Raw genomic sequence first — 16,149 nt, 5'->3', positions numbered from 1 at the left:
GCCAATCACTTACAACTCAGCTACTGTATGAAAAATTAAATGAATGAATGAACAAATTAATTACACAGGTCTTTGTCAAATTCCCTGGTTTCTGAGCTGCACAGACTTGGCTGTGACTGCTTAGAACTGGTCCAAAAATTGTAAAGGCTCCTGTTATTCACCCTCTCCTCAACTCTGCCTTCACAGTTCCCTTGGCTGCGCTGAGACCCTGGGTAGCTACCATCTCTGTAAGATTAGGTTGGGGTTGCAATATTCTACCAGCCTGTAACATCTATTTACAATGACTGTAAGAGATGCTTTGGAACTGGAGTGCCTCATGCGGCTAAGCTCACACCTTTAGTTTCAAAAGACTACTCTGAAAAGCAAAGTGGCAAGGCTGTAGCCCTAGTTTGCAAAATATGAGGGCTTGCATTAATTCCATCAGTGAGACTCCTAAATTTACACCAGCACTAAATTTACCCTTCCAATTACACAGAGATAGTATCTAATTTGGTATTCTCATACTTATTGATCTAATAAATCCAACAAATGGGATGGTGAAGTGGTATTGTTTCAATGCTTAAAGCATACTATTGTATGATGCTGATTTCTCATAATAAGTATGGGAAGGAATCATGGTTGTGCTCTAGGCTTTCTAAAAAACCTCTGGAGTTTGGGGACATCGTACTTGCAGTTTATTGCACTGTTGTTCAAAATAGAAAAGGGATGGTCGGTCTGTAGGAACTGTTGCCATTTTGTTCTTTTGTTGTTGTTGTTCAGGCTTAAAAAAGGAGGCCTTCAAAATTAGTTATCGAAAGAGAGATACACTCGTAACCAGCAAGACTGATCGTTTTAGTGATACTTAACACTGTATGACACAGTTTGATATCGATGCAGCAGTCACAGAACAGAGCGTTAATGCAATGAAGGCACTGTGAACTACAGACAGGGTAAGTGCACCTCAGCCTCTGCTACCACCGCTGCACTCCCTGTGTGTGCCCAGGCTGCCCAGCCCTGGATTTGTCATCTGCAAATAGTCAGGCAAACTCACCCTTCTGGTGTATCTGAGATGTCAGTTAATGCTGTAGGGCCACACTGGAAGTAGGTCAAGCCCATTCAACTATCTGGAGGACTAGGAGCTGTAGTGTAGATAAGACATCTGCATTTTTGGTACTATGTCTTCTAAAGCTGCTTAAAGCACAGTTAGATAACATGGCAGGAGAAATACCCATCCTCCTTTCTTCATCCAAGTCTCTACTCTGTTGACACTGGGGGCAAATTCCAGCTTCCATATTTCCCACAGGAGTGAAAAATCATGCTGACAATCCATCCAGGAAGTGCTGTAGTGCCAGAGCCCTTGGGCAGGAGGGCTTTACCACCACAGCAGGGAAACATGGACACCAGCCCCAGCTATGGAGGGCTCCAAACCACAAAACTGCTCCCAGGAACAGTCCTCCCAAGTTTGGCTGCTCCTCACCACCAGTGTCCACTGCTGGCCACTGTTGGAGAGAGGATGCTGACTGGGTGGACCTCTGCCTGGTGCAGCACAGCCATGCTTAGGGTTCTATGATTGCTGTAGTAAGATATGTGACACGGCATGGCATGATAATATACTAAATACTTGAATCAATTGATGAAGTCCAAATGAAATGGTTTTGCTTATTCAGAACAGAACTTCTCAAAATTATTAAAATCAAGCCTTCTGATAAAGGAAAGTAATATCATGGTTTGTTGATTTTGTTTGTCTGGGGATTTTGGTTGTGGGTTTTTTGTGAGGTTGTTACATTTTCACAGAACATTTAATTTCCACTTATGCTGTACTTTTCTGGAGAAAATTACGCTGTTAGAAAACACAAGTTATCTCTTCTGGAGCTTTATAATAACAAAATTACAATTCAGATTCTCTGTAGTAAATCAAATCCATTTATTTTAATGGCCTAGTCTACAGGGCTCAAGAGGCCAGCTCTATCTATCCAGTTTGTAATGGATTGAAGAACATCTTTGTTCAGCACAGCAGTCTCGGACTGCTTGTAACACTCAAGCATTGATGTCTCTATACAATAAGCAGTTTCTTTAATTACCATTGCCAATTCTGATTTTCCAGGTGAAAGCAGCCACCTTGCTGAAGTGCTGAAATCATTTATCACCTGTCATGAAGGAGGGAGTTTGTTGGCATCTTCCTGTGCAGGGAGATATGCTTTGATCCCAGAGTATTCCATCTATAGCATAGTAAGACAAAGCACCACCTGCTATGAAGTTTGAAAGACTATATAAAATTTAATTTATGTACATTACCATCTGACACAGAAGCATCACAGAAGAGAATAAGAAGCAAAAACATTTGTAACTTTTGTGGCAGACACAAATATATCTAATTTATGACAGAGAGCTAATAAGATAGTTTCTCTTCCAAATAAACAACTCCTCTCAGGAGCTGTGCAGTGATTTCATTTATATGTCCTTAAAATTAAAAGATTGTCTATAATTAAAAAGTCAACATAATGACACCAAATCAAAAATACAAAGATCCAGAAGATCTGATAAACCTGTCTGGTAATTCTGATGTGTGCAAAGGACCAGAAATATAAAAATAAGAACTAAACCCACTAGTCAACAGCTAAATTATTTGCAGATTTTCAGCTGGTAGAACTCCATCAGCAGCAATACCCCACGACCCGAGACACACAGGAACGAGAAGCGAGCATCATCTGGAGAGACAAGCTCTAGTGCTCGCTAACACATATCACCATGCCCAAGTCCCTCTGATACCTCCAGAGCTGCCATCCAACTGGTGGTGGGTGACAAAAGCAAACTGAAATCCTGCTGTTCATTAGCAGTTTCTAGATGGGCAGGGGTCATCTTAAAAAAGGGGCAAATAAAAAAAAAAGAGGTAGCTGGTGCCAGAGAAAGACCGTGAAATGGGCTTGGGTTTTGGAGCTGTGGTGGCAGGGATGGGGCCAGTCCCAGCACCACTTTGCAGCCATTGTGCTGTGTTGGTCCAGGTACAACCCTCATGGTACTCAGAGCATCAGGGTTCTGCACTTCCACTACTTTATATATGCAGTACTTCTGTAGAGCAGTGTTTTTCAGGCACAGCCAAAGACATATTAATTTCAATGACTTGGGGTGTTCCCTTGTCATCCTTGCTGTGTCCCTCAAATTGTTTGGCTATATATCTGGGGTTAGGGGGTGAAGATCTCTTATAAACAATATATCCCTGCTTGGCATATGCACACTGCAACACTCAAAGCTAAGATATAGCAGGGGCTTGTGAATCTCATTTGAAAGTTTTCGTTCTTGTCTTCACTCAGAGATGGGGGGATGAACAATGCCTCCCTTCAGCCTTCATGTGGGAAAATCTGGCTGAAGCACAGTCTGGCATCAGGCTTCACCTGTATGAAGAAGTGGGGGTCTGGCAGAGTCAGTTGGGAGCACCGGTCCCCCAAAACTTAACTCCCAGTTTCAGCCTTTGTGCCCAGTGCCCTCCCCAGGGTCATGCAGTGGTGCACTGCCACCCACAAAGCAATGGGACAATTTTGGCGTCTGGGAACTGAAACCATGTGTGAGAGAGGAAAACACAATAAAGTGGTTGGAGCAGCTCTGACTTCTGTTAGGCAGCAAGGGGCTTTCTTAGGGGGGCACTTGCCCTATATCCCAGGAAGGGAGGTGAGAAAAGGGCTTATGCCACCTCCCAACGTATCCGTGGGATGCTTGCACTGCCCAGCCAGCTGCCAGGCACCAAATGCCAGGGAGCAGAAAGTGACTGCCTCCGGGGAGCTATGTGGTCTTGCCATTTTGAAACAGCAGGTCATTTATATATATAAATCTGGAAAGGTGGGTGCAGGGTTGGAAGTTTTTGGGAGTCATTGCATGATATTTTTTTAATTTGGTCCATCTGTACTACCATATCAATCCTTTTCCCAAAACAAGCTAGAGCCTTTAGATCAAATACAGAGACGGCGTAACTTCTTTTTTTCCCTTCTTTCCAGCGTAACTGCAGAGGCTGTACACACAGATCAATGCAATGTACAGTTCTCCTTTAGCTTCAAGTACAGTGCCAGTAACTGTTAGCAAGGGTTACTCAACACTGCAAAGTCTACTTTTTTGTTTGCTTTCCAAATGAAGACTACGTTTCCATCCCTTTTTTGATAGGGAAAACCAACCTATCTATTGCTTTTTTCTCATTTTTTTCCTCCCCTCAATAGCGAACCCCAGACTTAATGCAAGGATTTCAAAGAAACCCAAAGTAATTTTTTCATGTTAAGAATTTGCCCAGACACCTAACATGTTTAATGTCATCTTCCATTTTCTGTTATGTCCTTATAAATTAAATTATTCAAATACTGTCCTGCAAATTTGCTCTCAAGGAAAAAAATTCCAACCTGGTGCATTCCCTTTACCCCATTTATTGCTTTCTATTAAAGCTTGAAATCTGTTGTTAGAACTTTCTGGAACAGGAACAAAAATGATCCAAGTTATTGCTGGGTCAGAGACCGAAGTGTTTGGTGGGAAAAGGGCAGAGAGATAGTAAGAGCAAACAAAGGAAAAAAGGCTTGTATTTACTGAATTTCTAACTTTCAAGTGTCCAACCTACAACTGGTATTGCCAGCCGAGCCCAACATTTCTACATTTTCTTTTGACATTTGAAGATTAAGTAAATCATGTTTACGTGCGATAGTACCAGCAGACACTCGACTCCAGTCTCTCCCCAGTTCTTCATGACTTGTCGCCAAAGTGATACCATGGAAACAGCATCACAGAGATGGCAGGGAATATGCACCCATACAGGAGACCACCGCTATTAACTAATCTCCTGATTTAAGGGGGCATTGACATAATCTCCAGCCCTGCTTCCCTTCTATATTGAGTGGTTGCTATAGGTCCGCATGCATGTGCAAACCTGCCTGATACACGTGTGCTTGTTATCTCTAGATTGTATTTTATTTGCCCCTTAAAATTTTAGTAAGGATACAATTAAGGATACCAGTTAATGGATGCTGTTTGTTTTATAAAGTAAACATGAAGCAATTGAGTGTAAGTATCAAGTCCACAGTAGTGCTTTATTGAGGTGTGATTAGGAAAACACTAAAAGTCTACTTAAAGGTACTCCACTTTCTAAAGGTTTCTGAAATTTATCTGTGATTGGCTTGCAAAAGCAGCGTATTGACATTGCCTTTATTTATCATTTACCTTTTGATCCTGCTTCTTGTGGCTAAAAGTCCATTTCAGCAACTTTGCTTGATGGTAGGTGAGAACAATCTCAAGGCTTTCTTTTTCCTGAGGATTCCCACTCTATACGGCAAATGAAAACAGATACATGTCAGACATGGGTGAAGGGAGGAACAGGAGGGAGGTAGTGATGCAGGGAGGAAGCAAAGAAGAAAGAGAAGGCAGAAAGAAAGGAAGAAAAAGAAGGAAAGAAGGAAAAGGAAGGAAGCAGAGGAATGGAAAGAAAGAAAATGAAGAAAAGAAAGCGCTAGCTTTTTTATAACCTTGATTTAACATCCAGTCTGAGCCAAACCTGTTTTACAGAATATGTTTCCTTGGGGGCTTATAATGCAACTACTACAGAGAAACCAGCATGATCTGACACAGCATGAACTATTCAGCAGCCTGCTAAAAATACAAATAGCTGCAGTGACAGGAGAATCAAACTATAAATGTCTGGAATGTGAGATTATAAAATGTGAGATTATAAAATATCACGATCCAGATTGAAATCCAATATATTTGTTGAAGTTGTCAGCAAAGGCACACAGACTATTGGAAAACAGTGCATTCCCTACAGTTGCTAACAGTGGCCTTTGGACAAGGCAAGAAATTGCAAGTTTAAAATGAAAATAAACAAAAAAAAGGGATTCTGATATTGATCCAGAGTATTCAAAAATGGAAAATGTCGTGGGAAGCCAGTAGTGCTGGAAGGGTGAACAAATGCGACTGCAGCCTGTAACCCTGATGTCTCAAAGGCAAAACACACATTACCCTTACCCAGGGGTCTTCAGAAGGTACTTTGCTGTAAGGCAATGCCCTTGCAAAGTCTGTGCTGCCTAAAGATTGCAGTATTTAAAGAAGTTTGCTATCAGAAACTCTCAGATTAGGTAATTTTACATGCACCAAGTTAAGTATCAAAGATACAGCTAGCCAGCCTGCCAGGCTAGCCACTAGGGTTATTGAAGGTAAGTAACAGCACTGAAGTATCCCTATTTGGGTAAGCAGTTAAACAAATGTTTAGACCGAGCACATGACTTAAGCATTTACTTAAGCAATATAATACACTGGGGCTAGATTAATGAAATTCAACTGCTATTCATCCCAACACACAAGAGTGTCCTCCATACCACAGATATAAAAGCGAATAAGATTAAAGGAAAGATGAAATAAGAAAAGAGGTGCTATTTACCTGTGCTATGCATTGTGTCTTTTTTATGGAGCCATTTGTAACCATTCCTAAGTATGGTTTGTATTAAGGCTGGATCACAAATGACACCTACCATGCAGCTGTTTACATCTGGCTCACAGGTGTTTGACTTGTGTTTGCCAGGAGCAGATGGATGCCTTAGAGGGACCTTTCAGGACTGAGATGCAGAGCCAGAGAGGAGGAAAGGGAGAGAGTCTTTACTTTCCCTACCTCTGTAACCTCCCTATTAAGCCTCCTGTTGTGAAATACAGGTCAACTTGAACAGAAATACTGGCTGGAAAACTCTCCTGATTTTCCTCTAAGGTAGTGAAAAGTGCAGTAGTGAATACACGCAAGAGTACATGGCAAGTTGACTAGAAAAAACAGTGAGCGTTAACAATATTGCATGGCAATTCAGGTGAAACCTCCAGCAACAAAAACTCAAGGTAAGGCCTTTGACTGTGCTGGGATTGCAGAGTCCCTTGTCCTGACGATGTGTCTTGCCCCAGGAGCCAGAAATGGGTCCATTAGACCAAAAAGCTGTCAAATGCTCCCAGGTGCCTGGCAGTGTAGTTTGTACAGATGCCAAGGAGCACTCCACACAGGTGCTAAAAACCCTCCTGTATGATGAGGAGTTTAGCACTTCCGCTCCCCACAGGCTGAGCAGCCAGGCCCATTCAACACCATTTGCTCAGAGACCTGATGCTGGGTCTGACACCAGGCAAACTTACCCAAACCTGTCTGGACAGCAGGACTTTTGCCCACCTGATAATGTGAAACCAGTGAAAAACATGGGCTGCGAGGAGGATGCAACCACCACTTCTTGCCTGCATTCTCTCACCCGTCCTAGCAGGAGAGAGAGGAATGTGTCAGAAGGATGCAGGAGGCAGTACGGAGGAACAAGCAGGAATTTGCCCCTTGCACTATCAGCCTGGCACTTTTCAGAGCCAAGTACACCCGGGCTTTGGCAGAGGAGTTTTGTTTGAGAGGAACAATGCAACAAAGAGACCTTTGTGAGCACGACTGGCCTGTAGCACAGGATGACTTCTTTTCAGGCTGGCTGCCTGGAATACTGAAGGAGGACAAACAGCTTCCCAAGTCAGGACAACATGACTGAAAATCCCAGTATATTCCTCCCAGCTCCCTGCCTGTGCAGCTCCTCAGCTGTGCAGCAACTTCTTTCTCCGTGGGAGGATTTGAGGAAAAAAAAGAGGGGGAGCTGTGGGAGGTCAGGCAGCAGAGGCAGAACACAGGCAGCTCTTTGCATGCGTGCACACGTAGCGCTGGCAGGCGGCAGCCGGGCCGCTGGCGGAGGCTGGTCAGCTGCCTGGCTGCAGAGTTTGGGAAGCCCTGCGGTGCACAAAGGTTGTACCGAGACAACAATTCTGAATTCAGTGCTTTTGCTCTCCTGAGCCAACAACACACAAAAAAACCCCCAACTTTGGCAGATCAACTGCTTCCAACTTTCCCAAAGAATTATCACAAGGCAGAGAAATGATCCTCAGCCCCTCCTTACATAGAAAGCTGAGGATTTTTTCCATGGGCTGGGTAAAATAAAGCACCCCAAATTAGCACCATTCATGCTACCACAGCCAAGCACCGCCTGCACAACAATATCCACAGTGAGAGCATTGCAGCCTCTCTTAAGAACCTATAAAATAAAATGTAGTCACAGATTCCCGACCCCAACACAGCACCAAACTCACCCTCTTCAATCCCTGACATCACCAATTATTTTTTTCAATAAATTCAGGTCATAAGCGCCCAAAATACACCAACTTCTTTCTAATCAACTTCACAGAAGATTTTTCTTTTTAAATAACTATGTCACCAAGCCTATGCCTTAACCAACATTGAGAAATCACATGTTCACCATCTGGATTGGAAGCTTGTACTTTGTTTTCAGTTCCCATCGCAAATTCAGTAATCAGCAATGCCATCAAGCTGTCTCTGAAATATTCTTACACCTCTACCAGCTGCATGGGCACTATCATTAGAGAAGTCTCACACTAAATCTTCCATGCACAAGCATGCCTGCAGATCAACACATGTACCTCCACTGAGCTTGCAACCATTCAAAACATATTACATTACTGTGCCTTAGAGCAGACTCTCAAGGACCATTAGTCATTTGGAGGCAAGCAATGATGGCACCTACTTCATTGGTGTAAGACTGTGTGTTGCTAATCAGAGAAAATACTCTTAACCTTACAGTGAATGAGGAACCAGAAACTTACTTCAACGCAGAAACCCAAATCAACCAACTGACTCTACCCCTCGGTTTTCACATACTAAACCCTAATGGGATCCACATGGAAAATCAGCAAGCAGCCACAACCAGCATTAGAAGACCATATGTTTTGAAAGAAATTTTCCCCAGTATCTAACTTCCTAACTTTTAAATAAACCGCCCTCTCAACAAACTCATAATCAGAAGCAAAACAAACTGAACCTGCCCTTGACAAAACAACAGCAACAAGCAGGAGAAAAATCTGTAAGCCCATCTCCACAGCCACTGACATGACTGCCCTCCGAGCAGCCCCACTGCAATCCAGGGAGCCTTCACATGCTCACCATGAAACGTGACACATGCTACACCCATGCACTGCAGGATTTATGGAAACTATGCAGCTGGACAACACATATGTGCTGGAGTGAACTCTGCTAGACAATTAATACAGGACCATAGCATCCACTTACCATACAGAGAATATTTTTCACTAAACATTCCCTCCCTCTAACCTCTCAGAGGGTCATCCTGAAGTGTGGCTTCTGATACAGCTCCAAAAGACAACCCTGAAAAGGAAAATGCTTAATTCTACTGGACTAAAAAAAAAGTTATGGACTCAACAAAGTATTTAAGGCACACTTTGATCTTCCTTCTGTCTAGCTGAATGATGCTCATTCCACATGGGCTGCCTGCTGGCCTGTTTCCCCATGCTTTGCTCTGAAGGAGTAAACTTGTTACCTCCTTCCCCTTGTTCAAACCCTATCTTGACCCCACAGGCTGTAACCGCCCTTTTCCTCTCAAGTTGACTGGTCAGCTAGCACAACTGAGTTGAACAAGTAGTTATTGTCTCTAACCTGTGTTTTGTCTGGAAGATAATGCTGCTGCTTTTTCAGTCCTGAGGAAAGAGCGGTGTGTCCACCAATTTCCCTGTTTTTTTCAAATGTCAGCTGGTCTAATGAAAGATATCGCGTCTGACCATAAGCCTGGTGAAACACATGTTATTGCACTAACATTGCACGCACTTCAGCCCTACATCCCACAACAGAATGTCCAGGGCTGCTGTGGGAAGAACATGCCACGTGTGTGCCATAGACCTGGTTCATTGGGCCACAGGAGACAAAGCTTAGGTGCTTCTCATACCCACAGGCCTGCGCTGAATGAGAAATGGAAAATATGCATAAGTCAGAAGGGGCTAGACATCCTGCTGAAAAAAATTCGGGATGGAAAGCAAACTGTGACTCAGAGAGATGGGGCAAAGTCCCTGCTCCCACCTCTTAGTTCTTAGGGAAGCTCTGCTCTTCTCCAGGAGCTTGGCTGCACTGACTGCGCTTTGTGGCACCCACAGTGGTGGCTGCTCTGCCACCGTGCCCATCTCCGTGTCAATGCTTCTCGTGCAGCGCTGAGCCCTGCCCACTCAACGGGCCAGCCATGGCCCTGAGCTTGCGCCAGGAGCGTGGCAACCTCAGGCGGCTGAGGCTGTGCACCCCGTTGGCATGGTCTGGGCTGCAGAACAGTTTCCATGAAATGCACATGAGAAGCAGTGCTCTAATTACTTTCAGAAGTGCGCCTCTACTAAGGAATAAATAAAACAAATGTTATCTGGTTTTGTATCTTTTTTCATGTTTGCATATGCATATCCACCTCTAGTCCTGTCCAATGCTTAGACCTCCCAACTGCTCCTAGTTATTAGAGAGTCTCGGTTTCACAGGGTCACCTTTCAAGAGCCTTTTCTTCAGAGGATGGCTACATCTGTCTGCTTGCATTCCCTCCCTAGACTCACAGATACCACATATAGAGTTACAGTTCCCTGCAGAGGAAATTCAGGCACCATCCTTGCATTGCAAAGAAGTAGCGCTAAAAAAAAGGAGGTCATATCTAAAGAGTAATAACTCCTGCAAGACTTCCTTGGGTCTGCTGTTGAGCTAAGGATGTCCAAACATTTTTCATGTGGGACTTAGATGAACTGTCCTCTTAGCCATTTCATTCATACTTTCTTTCAGCATATTTTCTCTCAGTCATAATAGCAAAGCTTCATTAAATATTGCTTTTCCAAGTCATTTGTGCTTCATTTCCAAGCTACTGCTTCATAAACTGGTCCAAATTTTCTGCTAATTCTCTCTGATGCTGCCAGTGGCACCTACAGAAAGGTACTGCCCCAGAGTTCAACTGTGATCTTTAGTGAGCCCAAGAGTCCTGATTTTTAGTGGACCATATTCTTCCTCTTCCTCCACCCAAAACTTGCAGCCATGACATTTCCTTGACTTCTTCATATGAGAAAATTACTGTTGGCCCTAAGGGAAGAGACCAGTTCTCACACTTGGGGGGATGGGGACCTGCAACATGGCTTCCTTGCCAGCCCATTTTGGCATGCTGCGTGGGAAGCACAGGGGGCTTGTGGGTCTAAAATGAGCAATCTTCCTCTTCAGTCTTGTCAGCAGAAAACCCTGAGCAGGTGGTGATACATACAACAGACTTCTCCTTACAACCAAGAGCAAAGATACACTTTAAGCTTGAAGGGGACAGCAGCATCCAGGAGAACAAAGTAAAATTAAATTTTGTCCAACTTTTACTGTGCAAAAGCAAGCTCATAACTGTCCTCAGTGGTACAGGTCCTTCCACCCACACAACTGGTTTTTGTTAACTGTGTCCTCGACACTCTCTTGGTTTATGCCAACAGAGAGTTTGGCCCAAAAAGTGCACATTATTGTAAAAGTCACAGGCAGTTCTTAAAAATGGCTGTGGATATGTTGTGTACCTCGGGCATTTCTGAGAAGGGTTCAGAGGCAGCTCCTCTGCAGTCACTGAAAGCTTCAGGGTGGCTGTACCACACAGGCAAGTAGACAAATTTGCACATCACAGTGTGTAGCTATGAGAAAGATCCCCAGATGCTTTTTGCACAGGAGGTGTTTGACAGTGCCTGGGGGAGGATGTTGTAGGCGATGAATGAAATTGTCTGCCATTGTTTCCCATGGAAAAAGGAGGCAGGGAGACACAAACTACCTCAGTTTGCAGTCTGGAGTAGCATCTACAGTTCATTACTGCCCAGACAACTTACTCATGCAAAAATGACTGTCACCTTTTGAATATTTATAAACTCTGGGTGTCAGGATCCAGATGAGAGCTATGTGGGGAGCTCTGCAAATACGAGACCTAGTGAGTGTGCAAAAGCATTTGCTGGCCCCATCACTCAGCTAGTAATCTTGCCAGCAGCCCAAGCAACTGTGCTTCAGGGTAGATTATTAACAAAACTGGTCCTGAACCTTTCAGCTGCACCTGCAGTATGGCACTTTCCAAATGAGTTGCAGGTGCAAATAAGACTGTTCGAGTTTCTCTTTGACTGCCTTGCATGAAATTCAGCAAGGTGGGCAGCCCTCAGAGATGCATGTGGCAGTTGCAGAGGGTGAGCAGTCCTCAGGGTCAGAGCAGAGTGTTTGCTCCCCTTTCCTTGCACTCCCTCCACCAGGATGTCTTCATTTCTGGGTCATGTATGTCAAGATCAGAACAAAACCCTTCCTTGCAAAAAAAGCTTGCTTAATGTGCTGTGAGTAGATTTGTACTTGCAAGGATTGCAAGGTGGGAAAAATATAAAATTAAAAAAAAAAAAAAGATATGTCATCCAGTGGATCTTGAGAGCTGTCACCACACCAGCAACATGTCACCAGAGCCGTGAGAAATATTTTCAACCCCAGGACATTGCAGGACATTGCCAGGCTGGGCCAGGCACACTGCTCTTCGGCCACACACTCAGAAAAGAAAGGATGCCAGTTTCTGACAAACAAGCCATGGGCAGGGTGCCAGCTGCCTGGTTTTTGAGCACTGAGAAGGGGGACATGCTGCTCCTCAGAGAAAGGCTGGACCCAGGGGTATGAGTTGGTCACTGGCGATGGAAAGATTTAATCCTTCCAGGGTTGCTCTTGCAGAGAGTCACAGGAACAGCGAGTGTGCCCAGGCAGGTACCAAAACTCACCAGAGTGACAAAACCTGGCTTGAATGAGCTGATGAAGCTCACTTTTGTCAGTCTTTGTCATCAAAGGCCTTTACACAGTAACTTCAGAGCAGACAGCCATCTATTTAAAAATTTGCAGTATGGTGCCAAATCAAAGACAACAGCAATTGTACTATCCCCAGACATTTGGACAAAGGCACTTACCAGATTTCACATGGTGGTGTTGCAGTCTCCATAACTCTTATGCAACAGTGCGGGCAATACTGCCCAACAGTGCTTTTTAACATTCCTTATTCCAAAAGCTATGCATCATACTGAAAAAAATTCAAAAGCCAGCTTGTGTAGTGCTGCCAATTTGCTTTTCCTCTGCAGCCAAATGCAATTGATGCTAAACTTCAAATGTTAATTTTTAAGTCTGTTCCCCCCCCCCCCAGTTTGTTTGTTTCTCAGATGTGTATGGGCGTGCTTTGATTTTCTTACTTCTTTTATCCATCCACAGACCACCCGTCTGCCGCCTTACAGACCGGCACTATGTGTGTACCACAGACCGAAAAGCACTTTCCCTTCAGAACCTTAGTATTACAAAATGCTAAAACTACAGCTTTTTTATTAAGAAAGAGTAACTGTAAAATCCTAGCAGGACACCTCTGACTGGTTATAAAGAAAAAATATTGCCTACTTCTTAAAATATGCAAAAGAAACTTTTTCTCAAGTTACACACACTTTGTAGCAATTTGCACACGCAGAATGGTACTGATGCAGTCTCATCATAAAAAGGGTATGGAAGGAAATGCGTAAGAAACAAGGAAAAACTGGTCAGTTTGTCGGGTCCTGCTAAGGGACACAAGTCAATGCTTGATCCCTTGTCGCATCCTACAATGAACATAGTCCCCTCAGGCTTGCCCAGGTTCCTGACCTTCATCTCTGCTGTTCCCTGATGCACTCACACCATCTTTTCAGCCTACAGAAAGTCTGATCAGGAGTAGTCCATACATTACAGATGATACATGCCTTCCTGCACTGTGTTTAAGAGTCTCAGTGTTCACCTGTCAGGAAAGCTCGCTACATGACACTGTGCCCTTCTGCAACTGCCCATTAAAACTCTTATCCTTCATGTGAAATTATAAACTTATGTGTCTCCAGAATAGGCAGTGTCATCTGGTTGAGAGCTGCAAACCTTAAAGCACTGGCTGAGTGAGCAGGGAAAAGACTGTGCTGCTCCATTAATATGAAAAAATAATTTCCAGGGTGGAAGCCTATGCAGAGTAACTTGATCTAGAGATGCCCATGCTCTACTTTTCTTCTAAAAGCAGATCACTCTGATTTGAGTGATTCCAATAAAGCAAATTGGGGAATAATTAAATACCAATGTGTCGTTTCACCCCCTTTTTAAGTATTTGATAGAACAAAATTTCAAATTACTATAGCAACAGGATTAAACAATACTCTGGAACTTGTCGATATTTAGCCCATGATCTAATAGTGCTTTGTTGACTGTGCTACTCTGCAAGGCTACAGCATTAAGTCAGAGCTTTATTCTTTTAACATATGGTCCCCAGGAAAGAAATTTTCTCTTGCACTTTGTACTCTGCACTACAGTTAAGTGCACCAACAGTAAGATTCATAAAGAAAGGTATTAGTGACCTGTGATTAAATCCCACAGTCTAGGTATGGATTTAAAATTTATGGAAATGAAATTATAGACATAAAAATGAGGTTGCATAGATCCAGATGAGTGTTAACAAGTGTGAAGGCCTGTGAGAGTAATGTGTTATTTTACTATTATTATAACATATGTTTATCTTTAAAGAAGGCATCTGTAAAAGGTATTGCACAGGGATTTAAGTCATGTGGGTAGGTGCAAGTAGCACAGGATTAGGTGGCTGGGGGACCAGGCTAAAATCAAGGAAATTATGTCATTCCCAAATTCAGAAAATACAGCATCTCAAGGGAACATGGGAGAACTCCACCAGAAAACATTTTAGGAGAGGTGAATGCAAGGATGTTGCACCTTTATTTTTTTTTTTTTTTTTTTTTTTTACTTTGGAGGACCTAACTCCCTGTGACACTTTCCAAAATACAGCAAAGGACAGCTGTTCTGTTGGTCAGCTCAGGTGTTACTCACAGACCTGTGTATGGAGACCTATCTCTCATGGGACAAATTCAGCTCCCAGAATTACACAGCAGATTTTGACTTGACTTATTTACATCAGACTTTCTTCCTATGGCACAATTTTTGCTATTAGAAAGCAGCAAACTGCTTTTTGGGAACACATGGCTCATTGAAAGCTGGCCAGTAAGTGTGTGTAGATCTACCTATGGGACTGGACTGGCCACGTACTCATTGCATACTACTGGTACTCCTGGCAATCCCAGGGAGAGTGCTCCCAATAAGCCAGGTGTGAATGAATTTTGAGATGTGGGATTCACTAACTGAGGGCAAAGCATGGTACCTGGCTTTAGAAAGGAAGAGAAAGGCCACCTGGGGAATGATAGAGCGGTCAGCCCAAATTTGACACCCTGAAAAATACTCAGCCAAACTATTAGATGATCAGTCTATGACTCTCAGAGGATAACAAGGGGAAGGGAAAGAGCCAACATTGATTTGTGAAGAGAAAATTATGTGAAACCAATCAAACTTCCTTCTCTGTCAGGGTCACAAGGCTGGTGGGTAGGGGCTTGTTGTGGATGTGGTGTATCTTGGCTTCAATAAGATTTTCAGCAGTGTGAGACTGGAGATGCCTGAGAAGCACTTTCACAGACAAAACTGGAATTCAAAGCAGTCTGAATAAAATAAAATAAAACGAATCTGAAATCAGCAGGGTGAAACTCAGCAAGATGGACGTGGAGGGTGGCGTTCAGGAAGGAAAACTTGGGTGCCCAGAAGAAGGACAAGCTGGTGAGATAGACTGGGCTGCTGTACAAAATGGTCTGGGCATCAGAGCAAAGTGGGGAATGAGCATGAATTGACAATGTGATACTGTTGGAAAAAAGGCAAATGTCATTCTGGGACATGCCAGCAAGCACTGTAAACAATTACTCTGCTCTGCTCTGCATTGAGGAGCCCTGAGCAGCAGCCCTGCACCCAGACCTTGGCACCAGGCTCTGCAGAGGATGCAGGCGGATGGGAGCCCATAGGAAAGAGGAGCCAGAGAAGCTGCAAGGGACTGAAATTCATGATTTATGAGGAAAAGATGAAGGATTAATTCATTTAGGCTAGAAAAAGGGTTCCACTGTAAATAATATTCAGAACAATATTAAATGCTGAAATTCACAGGCTTGCTGGCATGGGGTGGCTACACTGGGGATCTCTGAGACACTTCAGGCACAGAAGTGGGAAGCGGGTCCAAAATGCTTGGAAATGAGCAAGCTGCCAGGGCTAATGGGGCTTGCTTCAGAGCCGGGAATGGTCCCACTGACCTCTCTGGCCACCCACCTGCCCTCCCTGTCTACAGCTTCACAGTCCCACTCTCTTCTTGACCAAGATCCAAACCCACCAGAGCTACCAGCTTCCATGAAACCCCTGCTCTGAGCTGACATCGCTGGTGAAAGGAGCAAAGGGGACAGAGTCCTGTGCCCTACATTTCAACGTATGAC

This window comes from Athene noctua, chromosome 1, assembly GCF_965140245.1.
Source record: "Athene noctua chromosome 1, bAthNoc1.hap1.1, whole genome shotgun sequence".
Lineage (NCBI taxonomy): Eukaryota > Metazoa > Chordata > Aves > Strigiformes > Strigidae > Athene > Athene noctua.
This window is presented reverse-complemented; position numbering follows the sequence as displayed.